Genomic DNA, 7,400 nt, shown 5'->3' with positions numbered 1-7,400 from the left:
CTTAGCTAAATTCTTGCAAATCTGTGACACAGTCAAGACTAATGGGGTAGACCCTGAGGTCTATAGACTGATGCTATTCCCTTTTGCTGTAAGAGACAGAGCTAGAATATGGTTGGACTCTCAACCTAAAGAAAGCCTGAACTCTTGGGAAAAGCTAGTCAATGCCTTCTTGGCAAAGTTCTTTCCACCACAAAGATGGAGTAAGCTTAGAGTGGAAGTCCAAACCTTCAGACAGAAGGATGGAGAATCCATCTATGAAGCTTGGGAAAGATACAAACAACTAATCAGAAAATGTCCTTCAGACATGCTTTCTGAATGGAGCATCATAGGTATTTTCTATGATGGTCTCTCTGAACTATCCAAGATGTCTTTGGATAGCTCTGCTGGAGGATCTCTTCATCTGAAGAAGACGCCTGCAGAGGCTCAAGAGCTAATTGAAATGGTTGCAAATAACCAATTCATGTACACTTCTGAAAGGAATCCTGTGAATAATGGGACTAATCAGAAGAAAGGAGTTCTTGAGATTGACACTCTGAATGCCATACTGGCTCAGAATAAGATATTGACTCAACAAGTCAATTTAATTTCTCAAAGTCTGTCTGGAATGCAAAATGCACCTGGCAGTACTAAAGAGGCTTTATCTGAGGAAGAAGCTTATGCTCCTGAGAACCCTTCAATGGAAGAGGTGAATTACCTAGGAGAACCCTATGGAAACACCTATAATTCTTCATGGAGAAATCACCCAAATTTCTCATGGAAGAATCAAGAGAGACCTCAACAAGGTTTCAATAATAATGGTGGAAGAAACAGGCTTGGCAATAACAAGCCTTTTCCATCATCTTCTCAGCAACAGACAGAGAGTTCTAAGCAGAGTACTTCTGACTTAGCAACAATGGTCTCTGATCTAATAAAGACCACTCAAAGTTTCATGAATGAAACAAGGTCCTCCATTAGGAATTTGGAAGGACAAGTGGGTCAGCTGAGTAAGAAAGTTACTGAACTCCCTCCTAGTACTCTCCCAAGTAATACAGAAGAAAATCCAAAAGGAGAGTTGACAAACCCCAATTTGAGGGTTTATCTTGTATTGAATTTAGAATATTTTGATAACCTTTTGTCACATTTAGCCTAGGAATTAGCATGGTTTTGTTATCTCTCCCATATTTGTGCCTAAGTGTAAAAACATGCTTTGTAAGCCTTATTTTGATGAATTCTAATTTCTCTTTGATTCCATAAGATGCCTTGATGTGTTTGCTAGTAATCTCAGGTTGAAATAGGCTAGGCATGGATCAAAGGAAGCAAGGAAGGAAGCATGCAAGTGGAGGGAAGCACAAAAAGCCAAAGAGTTGATCTCGGCCAAGCACGCGTATGCGCACAAGGCGCTCGCGCGCACATCGCAGAATTGGCCAGGGACGCGCACGCGTACCGTGCGCGCACGCGTCGTAGTCCGCACGTGATTCTTTTATTACAACACGTGCCTGGCGATTTTGGAAGGTTCCAGCAACCAACTTTGGTGCCAAAATGCATATAAGAGCCAAGGATTGAAGGGGATTAACAACTTGACTTCACACATTCACACCCATAGACTAATTGTAGATCATTAGATAGATATTTTGTAGTTAGTTACATTTGTAGAGAGAGAACCTCCAACTTCTCTCTAGGATTCATCTTCATTTTCTCAATTCTCAACCATTCCTTGGTGAGATCTATTGCCACTCTCAATTTACTTTGTCCATGTTGTGGATCATCTTCTCTAATCTCAATTAGTGTTGTAATTGTTCAATTCTTGTAGATCTTAGAATTAGCTTTGTTGTTTTGGATTCTATTGATTCAATAAAGATCTCATTTTCATTGTTGTTCATTGTTGATTGTTGTTTTCTCTTGTGTTGAATTGCTTTAATTCTAAATCTCTTCTCAATTTTACTATGTCTTTCATTCTTGCTCTCCACATGTTTGAGAAAATGCCAACTTTAGATATGGAGTAGAATTCCCTCACTTGGCCTAGTGGTTGAGTCATTGGAGACACTTGAATAATGGATGTCAATTGTTGATTAAGAATTGAGGATTGCTAATTGACTTAGAGTGCACTAAAGCTAGACTTACCTAGGGTAAGACTAGGACTTGTGACTTGAGTTAATTACTTTTACTTGACTTTCCTCTATAATTAGGGGTTAACTAAGTGAAGCAATACTCCTTTGTTATCACAATTGAAGGAAGCTATAGTGATGGGACTTCCAATGTTCAACCTTGGCCAAGGCTTTTAATATTGATTGATTGTTGTTTTCTTTTATTCACACTTTTATGCCACACTCTTCAAACCACAAAAAGACCACTTAACCAATACATGCATCCTTGTAGCATTCCTAGGGAAGAACGACTCGGGACTAATACTCTCGATTATAGATTGTAGATTTGTTTGATGATGGATTTTGCGTCGGTTTAGACTATACTACGATTGACTACTTGATAATTTCTATACCGGCAAAAATTCATTCGTCAAAATGGCGCCGTTGCCGGGGAATGTGCATGAGTGCCATGTTTTCGGTTAATGTAAATATGTGAATATTGTGAATATGTTTGTCTTTTGTTTGTTTGTTAGTTTTTGTTAGTTTTAGATCTCTATTGGTTTTGTTTCTATTTGCCACTATGAATTCTCACCCTTGTGGTTTTGGATATAACTATGACTATTTTGTAGGCGATGAAAACTTGAATGATGGCTCACATTATGGGAGAGATGAACTCTTAGGAGGGGAGCCATATCCATATGAGCAATCATCATGGCAACTTTCCCCCTCAAGTTACTACGATGGTAATCCTTCCTATAATGCATATCATTCCTATGGATATGATGATTCTTATCATGGTTACACCACTCAACCACCACCATTCTATGCACCATACTCTCAACCCATATCTTATTTCCACCAATCGCCTACATATGATCCAAACCCGTATTCCCCCTATGCATACCCTTGTGACGATTATGAACAAGCAACCCTTGAATCACCACCACTCCAACACTTTTACCTTCCAACCCAAGTCCCCATGGATGATGCACTTGGTATCATTCTTCAAGAGCAAGAAGAGCTCCAAACCGCCTCCACTAGTTTCACCTCTACTCTCCAAGAATTTACGTCCCGTATAATTTCACCCTCTACCAATAACCAAAATGACTTCCCACCTCAAAGCTTTGATGAATCTTCTTTCCAACCATATTATGAATTCCCCTCGCCGCCACAAACCTCCATGGAAGCATATCAATGTCCATTAATCCAAGAGCAATATGATCCTACTTATGTTAGTAAAGCGGAACAAAAATTAAGGGATCGTTTCAAGGAAGAAATGGACCGACTTCAAGCAACCATTCGTCAAAAGATAGATTCTTGGGATTCATATCACAACCGAAATGAGTTCACGGACGATTGTAAGAAAGCAACCAAAGAGGGAGGTATGAGAGAGACTTTAGAGTCTCAAGTTGAGCACAAGGAAATGGAGTGTATGTTGCAACAAGCGGAGGAAATGAAGATTGTTGAAGATAAAGAAGTGGAAGAAGACCTAGAGGAGGTTGAACAAGAAGGAAGTTCCATCAACGAAAATAACTCTACATCAAGTGATAACGGTGATCTTGTTGAAGCTTCCCCCTTCGAATGTGCAACCAATGTTAAGGAGGGTGCGCAACCTCCAACACATGACTTGATCAATGATAAAGGTTTGAAGGAAGTTAGCAAACAAGAAGAATTTAAAGAAAGTTATCAAAAGATGGAAATCATCATGGAGGAGCAAAAGGAAGTGGAACCTACAATGTCAAGACCATTGGATATCTTCCTTGCTAAGTCGCCGTCCCAATCACAAATTGAGTTGGTAATCATCTCATCCTTTAATTTTCTTGGCCCATATCAATATGCGTTGTTAGAAACGGACGGTCAACTTAGAACCCTTTGCGGGCTAGAGAGTAAGAACGGATTAGATGTTGGTGGACAAATCGAATCAAGGAGCATAAAGGATGGAAGATCAAACTTTGAGTTTCAAAGGTTGAGTGAAGCCAAATTCAATGGGATTAGGATGATGAGTATGAGTCACAAGGAGAATTCAATAAGTTTGTCACCCTATTGGAAGCATGAAGATCAAGAAGGAAAGGAGTTAACAAATAAAGTATGGGACCCCGGAACATACATAGACCACTATCAACTTAGGGGCCTTGTTACTTGCTTAGGCCCCCTTGAAGGCCTTGTACGCTTAAATTGGGATCCCGGAGGCTATTGGAAGTGCAAACATTGGTGGGGATTCGAGGAAGAGTTTAAGCATAAGCCACCCTAGCAAGGACTCCGTCAAAATGTCCAACTTAAGGACTTTAACTAAAGTGCTAGGTGGGAGACACCCCACCATGGTAAACTCTTTCCACACTCTTTTAATTTGGTTTAATAAGTGATTTGAGTTACCATTGTAGATAGTTTTTCACTTCATAATTAGCTTGTTTGTATATATTAGTAGCTAGAATATTGACATGTATGTTGTGATTAGTAAAAATAGAATAAATCTCAAAACCAACTTGCATTTTAGAAAGTGTAGGTTTTTGACTAAATAAAGAGTTGTAGGCACCATGGGGAGTTTTTGGGCGAGTAGAGCTTTTAGGCATTACCTTGTTCAAAAAAAAAAAAAAAAAAAAAAAAAAAAAGGGTGGACGCGAGCGCACCATGTACGCGCACGCGTCCCTGTGTGGATGCACCATGAGCCACACTCCCGAGAGTTGGGCCTCCGTTGGGCAAACATCATGCCTTGAGCCCAACGCAATACACGCGGACGCGCACAACATGCGTGCGCGCCGTCCTTAAGCACATGGACGTTTACGCGGACGCGCACCTGTCGCGTCCGCGCCGTTCACTGCTGCATCGATTGAGCCAATCCACAGAGAGTTGAGCCAGTTTTGGGCAGACCTTAAGCCCCTGGCCCAACCTGCTTCGCGCGGACGCGTACATGCCGCGTGCGCGCCGATCTGATTGCGCGACTTCCAGGCCATTGTCCAGAGAGTTAGGCCTGCGCTGGGCCAACTCTAAGCCCCTAGCCCAACTCCATGCACGCGTGCGCGCACTATACGCGCACGCGTCCCTTCCCATTTTGCTCACATACGCTCAGGCGCGCTATACGCGCACGCGTAGACCTCAAGTTTTCTCAATCGACGCGGACGCGCAAGGTGCGCGCTCGCGCCGATTCAAAAAATGGGAATCCTAAGATGCGAAGAGCGTTGCGCCGCAGCGCACTCCCTTCTTCTCCCTCCCCATTTTCTTTTTCTTCTTCCTCCCTCCATAATCGCCGCTGCTCAGCCGGTACCACCGCCACAGCCAGAGCCTACCGGTGTACCTATCCCGGATCCTCAGGATTAGCATCGAGGACGATGCTTGATCTTAAGTGTGGGGAGGTAGCCGGTGGCATCATTAGATACCGGTGAACATTTTAGCCACTTTTCTAGCTATCTCACTTTGCACACTTTTTGTGTATATTTGATGTATTTTGAGTTTATTTTAGATACTTTTACTGCTTAGTCAAACATTGAGTTTTCCAAGAAGTTTAAATAGAGGGCATTAACCCATTGATTGAAAGTGAATTTTTGAAAACTTGCTTGAATTTCATACTTTGTGAAGCATGTATCGAACTAAGAACACAAGCTTGTGAGACTTGAGCCTATTGATGTGGTTACATTTTATAACCACTTATTTTCCATTCTTGTGTGAAATTGTTCTCTTTCTATGATTGTAATCCTTGATTTGCTTGATTCTATATATCCAATTATTTCTTGCATTTATGCATTTATATGATTGAGGCCATTACTTCATTAGCCACTTACCCAAAATAGCCAACCTTTTACTCTCCATTGTTAGCCAATTTTGAGCCTATGCTTAACCAACTTGTTCTCAATTTAGCACATTACAAGCCCAAGGCGGAAAACCAATGAAAAGTCCTTACTTGGATCTTTGATTAGCCTAGGCTAGTGAGAGTGTTCATTATTCAAAGTTGGTGAGGCTTGGGAACATTGGATGGGATAAAAAGGGTAGTGCACTTTCATATTTTAGGAATTGGGAATATATTCATGTATTGACTAAATGTAAAGACCTTATGCATTGATGTTCTTGTATGTAGCTTGAAAGAAGAAAAAGAAAAAAAAGTATATAAAGAAAAGAAAAAAAAAGAGAATGAAAGAAAAAAAAAAGTATGATGATGAAAAAGAAGAAAAAAATAATACAATAAAGAAGGGACAAACAAATGCCCCAAAGTGAAGTCAATAAAAAAGGAATCAATGCACAGGTGTTATGAATCAAATAAAAATGCATGAATATGTAAGAAAAGGTGAACAATGGGTAGTTAGGATAGCTTGCATTTGTATAGGTCATTATATAGTTAGGTGGGGAAGTCTATGCTAATCAAAGATTCAAATCCTAGTACACTTAACCATAAATGATCCTACCTTGACCCTAACCCCATTACAACCTAAATGAAAGACCTCATGATGAATGTATGCATGCATTGAATAAATGTTGATTGTTAGAGGAGAATCAAATTTTGGAAAGCTTGATTAGAAGAGAATTGAGTGAATTGACCCTTAAACACTTGAGTGAATAGAGCGGATACACATCCGGTGAGGGTTCAAAAGTTCAATCACATGTATTCACCCATATTATCTATATTCTTGCAAGTTGAACTCCTTTTGATAATTCAATACAATTGCGGTTTGGAATTGATTCCCATTATCCAGCCCTTGTGATTACACATGCTCTTGGCAAATTGATGTGTTTGAGTTAAGCATTTGCACTCACTTTAGGTAGTTGCATTTAGATAGGATCCATGTAGTTTAGTTGCATTCAATGCCATACCCTTTAGTTCCTTCTCATTTTAGCATGAGGACATGCTAAGGCTTAAGTGTGGGGAGGTTGACAAACCCCAATTTGAGGGTTTATCTTGTATTGAATTTAGAATATTTTGATAACCTTTTGTCACATTTAGCCTAGGAATTAGCATGGTTTTGTTATCTCTCCCATATTTGTGCCTAAGTGTAAAAACATGCTTTGTAAGCCTTATTTTGATGAATTCTAATTTCTCTTTGATTCCATAAGATGCCTTGATGTGTTTGCTAGTAATCTCAGGTTGAAATAGGCTAGGCATGGATCAAAGGAAGCAAGGAAGGAAGCATGCAAGTGGAGGGAAGCACAAAAAGCCAAAGAGTTGATCTCGGCCAAGCACGCGTATGCGCACAAGGCGCTCGCGCGCACATCGCAGAATTGGCCAGGGACGCGCACGCGTACCGTGCGCGCACGCGTCGTAGTCCGCACGTGATTCTTTTATTACAACACGTGCCTGGCGATTTTGGAAGGTTCCAGCAACCAACTTTGGTGCCAAAATGCATATAAGAG

General features: G+C 40.6%; 1 non-coding gene across 1 annotated transcript; it reads right to left on the bottom strand.

Annotated features, from left to right (window-relative positions):
• Positions 1-202: 202 nt before the first annotated feature.
• On the bottom strand, positions 203-310 carry LOC130978360 (small nucleolar RNA R71). The gene has a single exon (XR_009086008.1). It is a non-coding gene; the product is annotated as a small nucleolar RNA R71 (small nucleolar RNA).
• Positions 311-7,400: the final 7,090 nt, after the last annotated feature.

This window comes from Arachis stenosperma, chromosome 4 (genome assembly GCF_014773155.1).
Source record: "Arachis stenosperma cultivar V10309 chromosome 4, arast.V10309.gnm1.PFL2, whole genome shotgun sequence".
Classification (NCBI taxonomy): Eukaryota; Viridiplantae; Streptophyta; class Magnoliopsida; order Fabales; family Fabaceae; genus Arachis; species Arachis stenosperma.
This window is presented reverse-complemented; position numbering and strand designations above follow the sequence as displayed.